The 15,506-nt window shown below is 37.3% G+C and overlaps 1 protein-coding gene across 7 annotated transcripts in view; it reads left to right on the top strand.

Annotated features, from left to right (window-relative positions):
- The window catches only part of LOC124553829, a 286,889-nt gene extending 276,401 nt beyond the window's left edge, over window positions 1-10,488 (top strand). For all 7 annotated transcript variants that reach the window (XM_047127821.1, XM_047127820.1, XM_047127819.1 and 4 more), the window contains one exon: window positions 8,680-10,488. The gene's annotated coding sequence lies outside the window, so the exon portion shown is untranslated. The remainder of the gene's footprint in view (window positions 1-8,679) is intronic.
- Window positions 10,489-15,506: the final 5,018 nt, after the last annotated feature.

Below are 15,506 nucleotides of genomic sequence, written 5' to 3'. Positions count from 1 at the left end.
TAAAGCAAAATGAGGATAATGGAATGTAGTAAAATTAAGTCAGGTGATGCTGAGGGATTTAGATTAGGAAATGAGACACTTAAAGTTGTAAAGGAGTTTTGCTATTTGGGGAGCAAAATAACTCATGATGGTTGGAGTAGAGAGGATATAAAATGTAGACTGGCAATGGCGAGGAAAGCGTTTCTGAAGAAGAAAAATTTGTGAACATCGAGTATAGATTTAAATGTCAGGAAGTCATTTCTGAAAGTATTTATATGGAGTGTAGCCATGTATGGAAGTGATATGTGGACGATAAATAGTATAGACAAGAAAAGAATAGAAGCATTCAAAATGTGGTGCTACAGAAGAATGCTGAAGATTAGATGCGTGGATCACATAACTAATGAGGAGGTATTGAATAGAATTGGGGAGAAGAGGAGTTTGTGGCACAACTTGACAAGAAGAAGAGATCGGTTGGTAGGCATGTTCTGAGACATCGAGGGATCACCAATTATATATTGGAGGGCAGCGTGGATGGTAAAAATCATAGAGGGAGACCAAGAGATGAATACACTAAGCAGATTCAGAAGGATGTAGGCTGCAGTAGGTAGTGGGAGATGAAGAGTCTTGCACAGGATAGAGTAGCATGGAGAGCTGCATCAAACCAGTCTCAGGACTGAAGACCACAACAACAACAACAGCGAATATTCATGACCAAGAATGATGAGGGCGATATTCACCTGTAAAATCCTATCTACGATTGAGGAAAAACAATTCAGCAGAATACATGATCCATTATTGTTGGACTGAGCTTTATTGTTTCCTGGAATTCTTCTTAAGAAAAGTTTCAACCAGGTGGGTTACTCAACTTTTAATACATAAACCCTCGCGATACTAAGGCATCTTCCATAATCCACATTACCAAGGAAGGAATGGTGCTTTGTGCTCACAGTAACAAAAATTTAAAAAAGCAGAGTTCATTAATTTTGGTTTGGTAATATTAACAACATATTTTGTGAAGAGGTACTGATGTGCAAATAGGGTCCAGAACCTGAAAATGTCTTTTGTCACTCTCTTGGCAGTATGAGCACATTTCTCAGTAATCTGTAGTACTGACTTCAGGAATACCACAAAATAATTAATAATGCAAATTTTGTTCATTCATGTTGAGATTTGCTCTCAGCATACTTTTTAAATTGATATTGGCATGTGAGTAAGGCTCTGAGCCTGGAAATATTGTATATGACATTTTCTGGGGAATGTACCATCTACTATTTACACAAATGTTTGGCCTAACTTTAATTAAAAATTTGAAACATTTATGGAATCTGGTAGAAGAATTCATTAAAAACAATAAAGAGTTTGTCAAAATTTAAAGCAACTAACTAGATTGCAATGTTTCCAAAAGGTGAGCATAAAGTACCGCCCACACTGATCTTGCAATGGTTGACACAAAAATGAATGGGATTTACACTGTCTTTTATCACTTAGAAGGATGTTGCAGAGCTTTTAGCTTTTGAACCATATTATTACTTGTGGCAACATCTGGGTTTTACATAAAAGTCTAGAAACAAAATGACAATCAGTGGAAATGCATTATACATGACCCCTAGCAAAACCAGAAAAAATCAAAAAAATTCTGAGCACCAAAACAGTTATGTCCACAGTGTTTTTGGAGAAAAAGAACTTCTTATTTATCTACTTTATGCCTCAAAGAGAGACTATAAATGTAGCAGCCTTCTGCCAAACCCATCACCAATTATTCCTGGCTAATCAAAATAATCTGTTCAGTGACATGTTGCTTCTTCCCAGTAATGCTCTCACACATCCTGCGTGGTTGACGAAGGATTAGTTTCTCTGTTTAAGTGAGACACTTTTGAACATTTAAGTTATAGCCCAGACTTGCTCTGAAATGGTTACCAGCTTTCTTTCTGATTGGAAGGATGTTTTGGGTGGAGGGCAGTATGGAAATGACAATGAACTGAATGAAGACAATACTGACAAGTTCAACAACTTGGCGGCAACAGAGTATACAGATGGCTATAAAGGCTTGTGGAGTGCTATGAATAGTGTATAAATTTGAATGGTGACTGTGTAGAAAAAGTGGACAAATGCCAGTAGGACTGGTCATCTGGGTAATAATAATAATTATTATTATTATATATTAATAATAATAATAATAATAATTTCGTATGGATCAGTGGCATTTATGCAAGACTTCCTACTGGATTGGCTTTAGCAGCTTCTGTGTCCCTAACCTGCAGCAGTTATCCAACTGGGGAAAGGGGACATATAGTGTAACGTGGACTTTGACCGATGGTTGTTTCTCATATCATTGAGAGGTGAAGATTTTGTCAAAATGGAGACTAAATCCTCGATCCAACCAAGATTTGATCCTGCAACCTCTCCTTTACATCTACATCTACATCATACTCCACAAGCCACCTAATGGTGTGTGCGGAGGGTACTTTTGATACCACTCATCGATCCCTCCAACCTTGTTCCACATGCGAATAGTGCTTGTGAAGAGTGATTGTCGGGAAGTCTCTGTATTGGCTTTAATTTCTCGAATTTTCTCCTCGTGGTCAATACACTAGATATATGTGGGGGAAGTAATAAGTTGTCAGACTCTGAAAAGTGCTGTCCTGAAATTTCAATAGTAGATCTCTCTGTGATGCACAATGCCCTCTCACCAGCTAAATGATCCCATGACGAAACATGCCACTCTTTGTTGGATTTTCTCTACCTTCGCAATCAGTCTTACCTTATAGGGATCCAAGATAGGTTAACAGTACTCAAGAATCTTGTGAACAAGCACCTTTTGAGGATGAGTTACATTTCCTTAAGATTCTCCTGATGAATCTGAGTCTGGTGTCTGCTTATCCCACTATCTGTTTTATGTGGTCATTCCACTTACGGTCGCTCTGGATAGTTCTGTCTAGCTATTTTATGGCAGACGCCGTCTCCATCTGTTTGTCATCAATAGTGTAGCTGTACAGTAGTGGATTTCCTTTCCTATGTGTGCTTAGTATGTTACATTTATTTATGTTCAGACTCAACTGCCAGAACCTGCACCAATTGTCAATTCTTTTCAGGTCATTCTGCAAATTCTTACTATCTTTTGGCATTGCTACTTTGGTATAGACAACTGCATGGTCTGAAAATATACTTAAAGAGCATTCCACACTTTCTACTAGATCATTTATATACATTGTAACAGCAACGGTCCTATCACACTTCTCTGGGTACTCCAGATATTACCTTTACATCTGCTCTAATAATCTGTAAGCTTCTTTTTTTTCTATTAAATGGCAGTGGGGGATGGTGTCAAATGCCATAATGAAATCAAGCATCAGGGCATCAACCTGTGCACCGTTGTCCAGTGCACTATGTATCTCATGGAGGAACAGAGAGAGTTGAGTTTTGCAGGATCTCTGTTTGCAGAATCCATGTTGATTTTTATAGAGGAGATGTTCATTTTCCAAAAACGTCATAATTCTTGAGGATGAAACATGTTCCATAATTCTACAACAGACTGACGTCAGCTATACAAGTCTATAATTGTGTTGATCTGTCTTATGTCCTTTCTTAAAAACGAGAATGACCTGTGCTTTTTTCCAGTCATTAGGTACCTTTCATTGCTCAAGAATCTACAATGAATTACAGATCGAAGGGGAGCAAGTTATTTTGCATAATGTTTATAGAATATCTTATCATCTGGTCCTGATGCCTTTCCACTACTAAGTGATTGTAGCAGCATTTCAGTTCCATAATTGGTTATCTCAATATTTGCCATTTTGAAAGCAGTTCCACAATTGGTTATCTCAATATCTGCCATTTTGACGTTTGTATGGCTATAGAAAGGAGGGACAGTGTTACAGTCTTCCACGATGAAACAACTTCAGAAGACCGAATTCAGTATTTCGGCCTTCTCTTGATTATCTTCTGTTTCGGTGCTGGTTTGCTTGGTGAGAGAATGAATAGATGGATTTTGACCCTGTTGCTGATTTTACATATGACCAAAATCTCTGGGATTTTACTCAGGTCGGTTGACAACGTCTTACTTTCAAAATCATTGAATGCTTCTCTCATTGCTCTCGTTATGTTCATTTTCACTTCATTCACCTTTTGTTTGTCAGCTAGGTTTTTACTTATCTTGAATCTGAGATGAAGTGCTCTTTGTTTATGTAGCTCTTTACAAAAACGGCTATTAAAAATGGTGGATCTTTCCCTTCCCTTAAAACCTTACTTGGAACATACTTGTCTAGGGCATATTGAACAATGCCTTTGCGTTTTTTTTCCATTTGTTCTCCAAATCTTTGCCCTCATCACCAAATATTTGATGCTGACTGCTAAGATATTCTGAAATTTCTATCCTGTCACCCTTGCTGAGCAAATATATCATCCTACCTTTCTTAACATTCCTTGTAGGACCCATCATTATAGATGCTGTCAAAGCCTTATGATCACTGATACCTTCCTCTGCGTTACTGATTCAGTAAGTTCACGTCTGTTTGTTGCCAGGAGGTCTGAAACATTACCCTCATGAGTTGGTTCTCTATCTGCTGAAGGTAATTTTTGGACATCCAGAAGATTGCCATACGACTCCAGTTTTGATGGCATACCACTCCCAATCTATACCTGGTTAGTTGAAGTCATTCCCTATTACAACGCCATGATCAGGAAAATTACTAATGATATTCAGGAAGTTCTGTCGGAAGTGCTCTACAACTACAGATCCCGACCCAGGTGGTCTATAAAAGCATTCGATCACGATTTTTGGTCATTGTTTGATCACTAGATTTTATCGAATTTTTTTCTGCAATAAACACACCGCCACCACTGGCGACTAACCTAGCCTTATGATAAACATTTCAGTTTGAACTTAGGATTTCATTGTCACTGACATCTGGCTTTAACCAGCTTTCTGTTCACAATACTGTGTGTGCATTGTAATACTCAGTAAACAATACTAATTCTGGGACATTTCCTCGAATGCTCCTACAGTTTACTAAAATCATATTGATATTTTCTGTTTGTGATTTGCGGGGACTGTCACTGTGGCTGATTTAACAGACAAATCGTCTTTGATACCAAGGGAAGGGCTCTCTAATTAAAAAAGCCCCATGTGCACACCACATGTACTCCACTACTGTAGTAGCCACTTCCTGTGTGTAATGCATGACTGATCTTTTAAGCAGAACCCTACAATTCTGTACCTGATGGCAAAGGTCGAGAAATTCGCATCTGATCCGTCACAGTCTCTCTGAGCATCTGGTTTAGACCTTCCACTCTGCTCCAAACCAGAGGACCACGATCAACCCTGGGTATGATGCTACAAATAGACAGGCTTAACCTCCACCCTACGTGCATTTGTAGTTGCCTTCACCAAATCTGCCAGCCGCTGAAAGGAGCCAAGGATGGCCTCAGAACCCAAGCAGCAGGTGTCATTCATGTCTCATGTGGCACTACGTGCAGCCGGTTGCACCTAGTGCACTCGATAGCCGCCATCAGGGCCTCCTCCACATCATGGGTGAGACCTCATCACAAACACACCAAATGCACACTGGAATTATTTCCCACTTTGTCTGCTATCGCCCTGAGGGGCTCCATCACCCACCACATTGGAGCTCCCAGTGATAAGCATACCCATCCTCGGTACTTTTCCCGACTGGGCAGGAAAATTGACCACTGGCCCATTTTCTCATTTTCCAGATACATGCTTTACCACTAGACCACCAGGCCTGACTTATACCATATATAGATAGTTCTTCTATAGGCTTGAATAAAAATATGTTAGGAAACAAAAGTTCATTACTTTTAAAATGACACCTCTGTGTACTGCACTTCTTTTGTCTCACATTATTTATAGCTTCAAGCATTTTACGCAAATGTACTTTGCATTCTTCCATTCCAATGTTATGCACATCCTCAATGTTTTGTACTGTAGTTGTACATCGTTTTCATTTCATGGGAAATGCCACCATATACAAATTCATGTTTATGTTTATTAGCTGTTTGAAACAGGGGAGGGTCCTCCTTTTATTGACATAAAATAAATTTAGATTGCTAATATATAATTTATGGCAGCATGGCATTTTGATTTATCCATTCCTATTACACATACACAATTCGATCACAGAATTTGTACAATAATTCCTTTGATAAAGTTAACATTCATTATATGTTATTCCATAGAATGTACCACCACAGTGATAATGAAATAACGTCTCTGTATGAGGTCCAGAAAGTTTTCATCTTCCCCACATACTTTAAACATGTTTTTGTCGATTTTTCTGTCAACTGAAAACACTACAGTTTCTGCAAACCCCACAATTATGCCACCTTGCTTACACTTTTTATGATGGTTTTCAGGAGGATTTTGTTAACTAGTTGTAGGTTAGTAGTGCATTTGTTGAATCCATGAAAGCCTTGACCGCTATTAACCAATTACCATTACATGGTAAGCAAAAATTTTCTGTAGAGGCTAACAAATCAGGTACATGAGTATTCTGAAGAATTTGTGGTAATAAAGCTCAGTGCATTGTTTTTAATGCAGAGACACAATTAGAAGCAAGCATGGAGTATCTGTAGTCAGTGCGATAGGATCATTCTGCCAGATAACATTTGTAGTACTCCAAAGCATAATAAAGGAGGTTGATATTGTATACAGGGAGTTCACAGTGTTAGAAAACTCTTGAGAATTGCAGAAAAAGTTGAAAATGTTAATGCTTTATCCAGAGACTGGATGATGATATATTTTTAAAAATCAGTGTGAGGTAATGCATAGATAGTGAAGATAACGTGTAATTTCATTCACTACAATATGAGCAATTGGACACCGCAATTAGCAGCAACCCTCCTCTATCCGGTAGTAACTGACATCAGTGATTTACATTTATGATCAAATTAACAAGCTTTGGGGAATGTGAATGTCAGACCAGCATGTCTCAGAATTAATTGTAATAATGCATAATTCACTTTCAAAGTAATTACAACATCCTCCTCCTACAGTTCTGAGTGTTGTACGTTTCGTACTTACCTTGCCAGGTCTGATTACTGGAAAAGATGCTGAAGAGTCATGCGTGATGAATTTGTTTTGTTTGCTTAAGAGAAATACAAAATACTCACTAAAACAATGGATGATAATGAACGAAAATAATATTGTGCTACTTTCAAAATCACAAAAACTAACTCCAGTAGGGATCAAACATGTTACTACATATAAAACACTTGTGTGGTGGGGTACCAACAGTATTTCTTTATATGTACTGTCATGTACAAAACACAGAAGGAGTTCATGTGCAGATATGCCATGAATCCTTTACCACACACCATATGGCAGTTTGCAGGGAGCAAATTTATCCATCCATGTAAAAGTTTTCCCTTCTAGTTTGAGGAATAATGAGATGCCCTCTTGGCACATCACCTGTAAGTAAGTAGAACCATAATTTATCACTTTTTATGTTTTAACTTTCAAGGTGGGTTACAGAACCGGTTTCTATCTTGAGAAGAATGTGCTTTGACAAAATGTTTACAATTCTTGTGCAGACATTTACTAGTATTGATTCATAGCTTACTCTTCCACTCCATGTGAACAAGGAAAGAATATGGATGCCATACTCATGCAGTATCACATTTATCATGTTGTCGCTTTAATGCCGATGATGTTTTTGTATGATATTCAATGCTGACGGTGGTGTTAGTTTTCATATTTCTTCATTGTTTGACAGATTCATGGGGCAACTTTTGCATTGGTCTGAGGCCATTCCTTAAAGTGAATATTTATAGGTTACATGTTTTATGCATAGAGGTGTATACACAAAACTCAATTTGTGAAGACTCATTAAATATTATATGTTGGGCTGTTACCATCAGATGCAGAGAATTAAACATGCTTGTATTGTAGATCAGTAAGCAGACTTAAGTAGTTCATATAAGAAATTCAGCACTCTCAGTGTGTGAAATGCCATTATATTAACACAAGAAATATACTTTTTGAGGCAACTGTAGACATTTATCATTAGTATGCACTAATATCTTGCAGTTGTGTTGACAGCTTATCCTCATTTAAATGGAGAATCAGTGTCAAATAGGGGTTGTTTTAATTACTTAAAAATATTGTTATAATTTTTTTGGTTATTGTACTTGTTTTAGAATGGTATTGTTTTATAATATTTGTGAAATGCACAAAATCAGTCAATGAAAATGAAACATTCATATATAATTGTAGAACCTCATTAGAGATTTCATGTTGCCCATGTAAGAGAATGCTATCCATCTTTTGATTCTTGAGTTTTATTTTGCTGTTTAGAGCTGTTTATTGGCAAGGAAATAATTAGGGTCTACTGTGTTATGAGGTTTTAGAAGTATTTGATGACTGATAGGAAACTACGAATCTCGGATAACCAACTCGTCAGAAAAAAAATGTTTTATGACCAAGTATATTGTTACTATTAAATGTTTCTTTTGAAGTTGTTATCAGTAATATAGAATGCAAATGCAAACTATATAAATAATTATATAATAGTGCACCACCTGTGAAATGATTTCTAACCCATATACTTTAAATGATTGTAAATTTTCTCATGTGTACACTTGAAATACACCTCCATTATAATCAAGAATTTGGTGCTTAGTCAGGTTTTGTTTCTGTGTTCAACAAATTAAATATTCATTTCCCTTCTACTTATGTTTCAGGTCAATGAAAATTACAAGTGCTACCAGTAGAATGTTGTTTGAAGAGATGAAGGTGTCTGCAGATAAATTTTGGTAGAAGTGGCACTCTAGCACAAGTACTTTTCCCTTGAGAGAGCAATGCAGCATGTACTAAAAATAACAACAGCTTGAAGGAAAATGAATTTTGTGGTTTCACATGCAGTTCATGCAAGCAGAGCTTTTCTTGAAAATATAGGCACATAAAGCATGTTTTTATTCACACTGATAGTGTGCTTCTGCATATAATGTTGTGAGGTACTTCGCACGATAGTGGCTTCAGCAAGCATTTAAGAAAGAGTGAACATAATTGAGGTATGTCTATAATGAGAGATGGATTACACAATGCTCGTGAGATATATAAATGTGGTGAGATTTACAGAAACAAAACTACAAAAACCTATCCAAATGTTTGTCACTCCAACCTGATAGAGAAGGGATCTTTATCTTAAGAGTGTTGTAACAGCTCGCTTAGAAAACTGAGGAATATCAGTTGTATTTCTTTTGTAGAAAGCAGATCTTATAGTTCTGTGTACGATACTGACGAAATGCCATGCAATTGTGATGTTTGTGTGAAATCCTTTATTATGATCATCTCCAGAATCAAGCATTATTACATATTGGCGACAGACGTCACAATTGTGATTTTGATAAGAAAATGTTTGTTGTGAGTGTATGGTAAACTTAAGATGTCACATTAGCACATCCTGGCAAAAGGCCACATAAATGTGAAGTTTGAGCGAAATCTTTATTGAGCATTGTGATATCAATACATACTGTCGAAGTTGGAAACATATGTGATGTTTGTGGGAAATCCATCAGTGTTTCCAGATTTCCAGTTCCACCACAGTGTCACGTGTTGGGGAGAGGCATTCAGTAATACATGCTAATGAGATGTCACACTAACGCGATGTCCTTGCGATATATATTACAAATTTTGGTAACCTTCAGGGGTAGACATTAACACACACTGATGAGAGACATAACATGTATGTTTTGTTTATGGAAGCCCTGTTCTGTTGTGATAGCAAGACCCACATCTTAGTATTTATTAAAGAGTGACTGCTGTGATAATTATAAGAGGTTGTTTTCAAGTCATGTATACAGAAAGTTATATATTGTACAGATAATGCAAAAATTAGGATTAGTAACTACGAGCAAAATCAAACAAGTGCAGTTTAACTGCAATTTGTTTATTGAAGTCTGTAACTAGATTGATAATTCAGTGTGCTGCACAAGGCTAAACAGTGTGATTATTGTTAGTTATGTTATTTTAAAGTTTTATTGAAATCCATGAACTAATGTGCTGTGTGTAGTTTACAGGTAGGAAATTGTGTTATCTTTCATGTGGAAACATAAATCACAATTTATAATGCTATATCTGGTTACACATCAAAATGTACAATGAAAGAAAATTTGTTACTCAAGGTTGTTGTCTGGAACCATATGGCTACATGTTAAATATTTGGTTGATTTATATCAACTTGTCTGTTGCAGAGCTCTTACAATATTTTGTTGTTTTTAAAATTATTTACTTATGTTGGATTTTTAGTGTAATGTTTTTATTTTCCTGTATTTATAATCTTTGTTTCATCATTTGTTGGTTTGATAAGCTTCTAAGTTGTACAGATGTTCAATGATTCCATCGTTGTTTTAAAATATAAGTTTATTATATATTCCTGTGCCTGTTGTTTGTGTTTTTTGACTTAGCATCAGATTCTCTATAGACAACTGTACTAGAAAAATTTACTCCTATTCTGCGTGTATCACTATAATAATGTTCGTGACTGTCTGTGTGTGGTATGTGTTCTTTGCTCAATATATCTTTCTCACCAGAAATACTTTGATGAATAAAATTCTTCAAATTACTGATTTTAAAAGAAGATTGAGTTTATTATATTTTCAGAGTATAGAAGTGCTCCTCACGTTAGTCTATCAACTGGCTTAGCAACAAAAACAGGGAAACTATTCACATTGTCATGTGAGTTAGCCATTACATTTTAAACTAATTGTGGTTGTCCTTAGAAGAAACATATATCACAATATTATTTCAAATAAACAATTTATAATACTGTTCATGCCAATGGGCCCATGTCCCATCTAGATGTACTCATGCCACAGACTGGTTACTTGTGCACCTTTCTGTAGATTCCAAAAGCTCTTCCCCACACCCTAGCTGGTGGAGCATCTGTGCACACTTCTGATTTTTGGTCCAGAGAGAAGGGTGAGAGTGAAATTCATTATATTCGTAATGGTATTGATACCTTAACATTACAAGGTACTATGTGAACCATATATATAGGAATGTGAAATATTAGAGTCAGCCTTACATGGTGGAGTCCAACATTGTTTGGGATGACGATAATTCAAATCCATGTCTGGCCTCCTTTGGTACGTAACAGTGCATTCCTTCCACATTCTTAGAATATTATGAGCATGGGCTCTTCCTTTCCAATGTTATTGCAATCAATTGCAATTCTCTACTATTCTCTTAACGGTACACAGTGCAGTTAATTTGCATATTTTCTTTGTTTTCATTGATGATACTCTTAGATATTTCTGGAGAGGATAATGCATTTCAAAAAAGTAATTAAATTTTTTGTGTAATAGTGAGAATGCTTGGTAGCCATCTAGTTATCTTTGGCATTTCTCATCACACATAATAGGGCAATGAAGATCCTGACTCATTCTGTCATGAAGTTATAATTATTGCACTGGAAAAAGTAGGGGCCGGGTAATGACTGAAAGCATTATGCAATTGTGAGTGAATCCCCTTCCTCTCTCATGCCCACTCCAGCTAATCTGAGTGTAGTATTAAAATGAGGCAGCCAGTCAACGAGTAGTCTCAATAAATAAATAAACAAATAAAAGCAACATCCAACATAGTGAAACTAGCCCAGCTGTGGTTCATACACTTCCTCTGTTCTCTCCAGTTGGTAAGAGCATAGTATTGTAACGAGGTGTAAAATGGTGCCAAATCGAAGGAATACAGCAAAAAATTATATAACCTCCATGTGAAATTCAGAGATACGCATTATTTCCAATGAAAGTCAAATATTTTCATACAGATTCATGCCTCTGTATTTCATTATTGCAATATTAAAATGATGCATAAAACTGATATCAAGTTGTATCATTTCCTTGAAAGTAAAAGATATTTGCATATTATACTGTACAAATCTCCTTGTTTATCATTTCCTTGAAAGTAAAAGATATTTGCATATTATACTGTACAAATCTCCTTATTTAAAGAGGTACTATTGAAAATATGGATGAAAATAGCAACAAATTGCATTATTTCTGTGAAAATTAAGGATAAGTATGTAAAATGTTGTAATGAACTACATGCACACACTCCCCCCTTGGGTCCCCCCCCTTCCCCCCCACACACACATGATAAAACGGTTCAGGAAGAGTCATTTCATAAATGTCAGGCATCTGTCATGTACAAGTGTGCTCATTTATGATAATCTCAAGACAATGCATCATTCAACAATGCTCTATAATAAGTCTGTGAAGTAGGGATGACATCTACCTGCTTATTTAAGGCCTGTCACTACACTATTTCCTTTCCATGAATGAGTGAATGACAGGATACAGTGACAATCAGTAATGCAGAATTTAAGTCTTGCCAACACATGTCTGAACAGGTGATGTTTCACACATGTGCTTTTAAATTCAGCCTTGTTCCATCAGAGTGGGTGTAAGTAAGCAGACGTGCTATAGTGGGCACTCTGGTCACAATGTGGAGGTGTCAGAATGAATTATGTAGTTTGTAAGACTGATTAATCTATTTCAACCACATTTTGTTATGGAAGGAATCTACAGTATTTCATTGCAGTTCATTTTTCCGAATTAGATCTGTTGAGTGTGATCTGATGAGATGTGTGTGCCTTCTGGTCATGTGAATTTTAATAGCAGGGTGAGGTTGCCACGAGCCACTGATTGACTCATTTAATTTCATAATCTTTCATGGCCCATATATTGAACTGTGCATTGAATTATCTTTAATGTAACAGTGTAGTCCTCATGAATGGTGTCTCAGCTTTCATTCACCCTGTCACCATGTGTTTCGTGAGCAGATTGTCACTTGCATATTTGTGGTGTGTTTTCACATATCATGTATGAATCTTTTTTTGAAAGAGTAATTGGTTTTTCAGGAAATAATCATGCTTAGTGAGTTTGATTCATCTCATGCTCACAATGCAGTAACTGTCATTTAATATTGTGGAGAAAATTACAGAATCAATATGGAGGAATTTTTCTTTCATTCTCAAATTTGAATGGATTTCTTGCAGCTATGAGCCTCCCTGTTTCACCTGTTGACCCTGTTCATGTTTCTTATTCATGACCACAGTAACATTGTGAGAAGCAAAAAACTTGTGAGATTTTTAACCAAATTTCTCTTTATTTCAGTTGTTACATAGTTCTATTTGTGTATGGTCATAGCACTGACTAATGGCACTAATGTGAAGTGTATTTTTTGTGTTTGTATTTAGTGTGGGATTTCTTTTACCTTGTACTGTCATATGTCTGTTCCTCTGAATAGTGGTTTCAGGATTACAGTACATTTGTATTGGGCGTTTAAAAAAATATTTGTTAAGGAAGATGATATTTGCAGTCATGATCATGGCAAGGATGCAGGTTAGGCAAGATACTGTGGAACTAAAAATGAAATTTGTAACCCTTCTCTTTGAGCCACACTCCATGAACGATGGACCTTGCCATTGGTGGGGTGGCTCATGTTGTCTCAGCAGTACAGGTAGCTGCATCACAGATGTAATCTCAATGGGGGGGGGGGGGGGGGGGTATCTGTTGAGAGGCTAGATAAACGTGGTTCCTGAAGAGGAATAGCAGCCTTTTCAGTTGTTACGGAGGCAACAGTCTGGGTGATTGACTGAACTGGCATTGTAACATCAACGGCCTTGCTTTTCTGCTACTGTGAATTGCTGAAAGCAAGGGGAAACTACAACTGTAATTTTTCCCAAGGGCATATAACTCTACTACATGGTGAAATGTTGTTGGCATTCTCTTGCACATCATATTCCAGATTAAAATAGTCCCACATTCAGATCTCTGGGTGGAGACTACTCTGGAGGATATTGTTATCAGGAGAAACAAAACTTGACTATGAATTGGAGCATAGAACACTAGATCTCTTAATCACGTAGGTACATTAGAAAATTTAAGAAAGGAAATGGGTAGCTTGGACTTAGACATAATGGGATTTAGTGAAGTTCAGTCACAGAAGGAATTCTATGTCTGATCAGGTGAATACAGGGCAATAAACATGAAATCAAAACAGGGCAATGCCAGAGTAAATAACAGTGAATAAGAAAACAGAAATGCTGGTAATCTACTATACTGAAGCCCCAAAGAAACAGGGATAGGAATGCGTATTTAAATACAGAGATAAATAAACAGGCAGAATACGGCGCTGCAGTCAGCAATGCCTATATGACAACAAGTGTCTGGCGCAATTTTTAGACTCGTTACTGCTGCTACAATGGCAGGTTATCAAGATTTGAGTGAGTTGGAACATGGTGCTATAGTCGGCGCATGAGTGATGGGACACAGCATCTCTGAGGTAGCAATGAAGTGGGGATTTTCCCATGTGACAATTTCATGAGTGTACTGTGAACATCAGGAATCTGGCATATCATCAAATCTCTGACATTGCTGTTGCCAGAAAAAGGTCCTGCAAGAATGGGACCAATGATGACTGAAGAGAATCGTTCAACATGACAGATGTGCAACCCTTCCGCAAATTGCTGCAGATTGTAATGCTGGGCCATCAACAAGTGTCAGCATGCAAACAATTCAACAAAACATCATTGCTATGGGCTTTTGGATCTGAAGGCCCACTCTTGTACCCTTGATGACTGCACAACACAAAGCTTTACGCTTTGCCTGGTCCCTTCAACGCCGACATTGAACTGTTGATGATTGGAAACGTGTTGCCTAGTCTGATGAATATCGTTTCAAATTGTATCGAGTGGATGGATGTGTAGGGGTATGGAGACAACCTCATGAATCCATCGATCCTGCATGTGAGCAGGAGACTGTTAAAGCTGGTGGAGAATGTAATGGTGTGGGGCATTAGCATTTGGAATGATATGGGACCCCTGATACGTCTAGATATGATTCGGACAGGTGACATGTATGTAAGCATCCTATCTGATCACCTGTATCTCCATTCATGTCCATTGTGCATTCTGATGGACTGGGGCAATTACAGCAGGACAATGCTACACCCCACACGCCCAGAATTGGTACAGAGAGGCTCCAGAAACACTCTTCTGAGTTTAAACACTTCTGCTGGCTATGAAACTCCCTAGACATGAACATTATTGAGCATACCTGGGATGCCTTGCAACATGCTGTTCAGAAGATATCTCCACCCCATCGTACTGTTATTGTTATGGATTTATGGACAATCTTGCAGGATTCATGGTGTCAGTTTCTTCCAACAGTTGAGCCCATTTGATGATATGTTGCGGCACTTCTGCATGTTTGCGGGAGCCCTACATTATATTAGGCAGGTGTACCAGCCTCATTGCCTCTTCAGTGTATGAACAGCACAGTGAATGCATGACTGTAGCCAAGATAGACACAAAGCGAACATTCACCATAGTAGTACAATTTTATGTACCAAACTAGCTCCACTGATTATGAAGAGATTGAAGAAATGTATGATAAGAGAAAATAAATTATTACGGCAGTTACGGGAAACAAGTTTAATTCTGATGAGAGACTGGAATTCAACAGTAGGAAAAGGAAGAGAAGGAAAAATTTTAGGTGAATATTGACTC

The sequence above is a fragment of the Schistocerca americana genome, chromosome 11, assembly GCF_021461395.2.
Source record: "Schistocerca americana isolate TAMUIC-IGC-003095 chromosome 11, iqSchAmer2.1, whole genome shotgun sequence".
In the NCBI taxonomy this organism is placed as follows: Eukaryota; Metazoa; Arthropoda; class Insecta; order Orthoptera; family Acrididae; genus Schistocerca; species Schistocerca americana.
The sequence above is the reverse complement of the archived record's forward strand: the minus strand, read 5'-3'. Positions and strand labels throughout refer to the sequence as shown.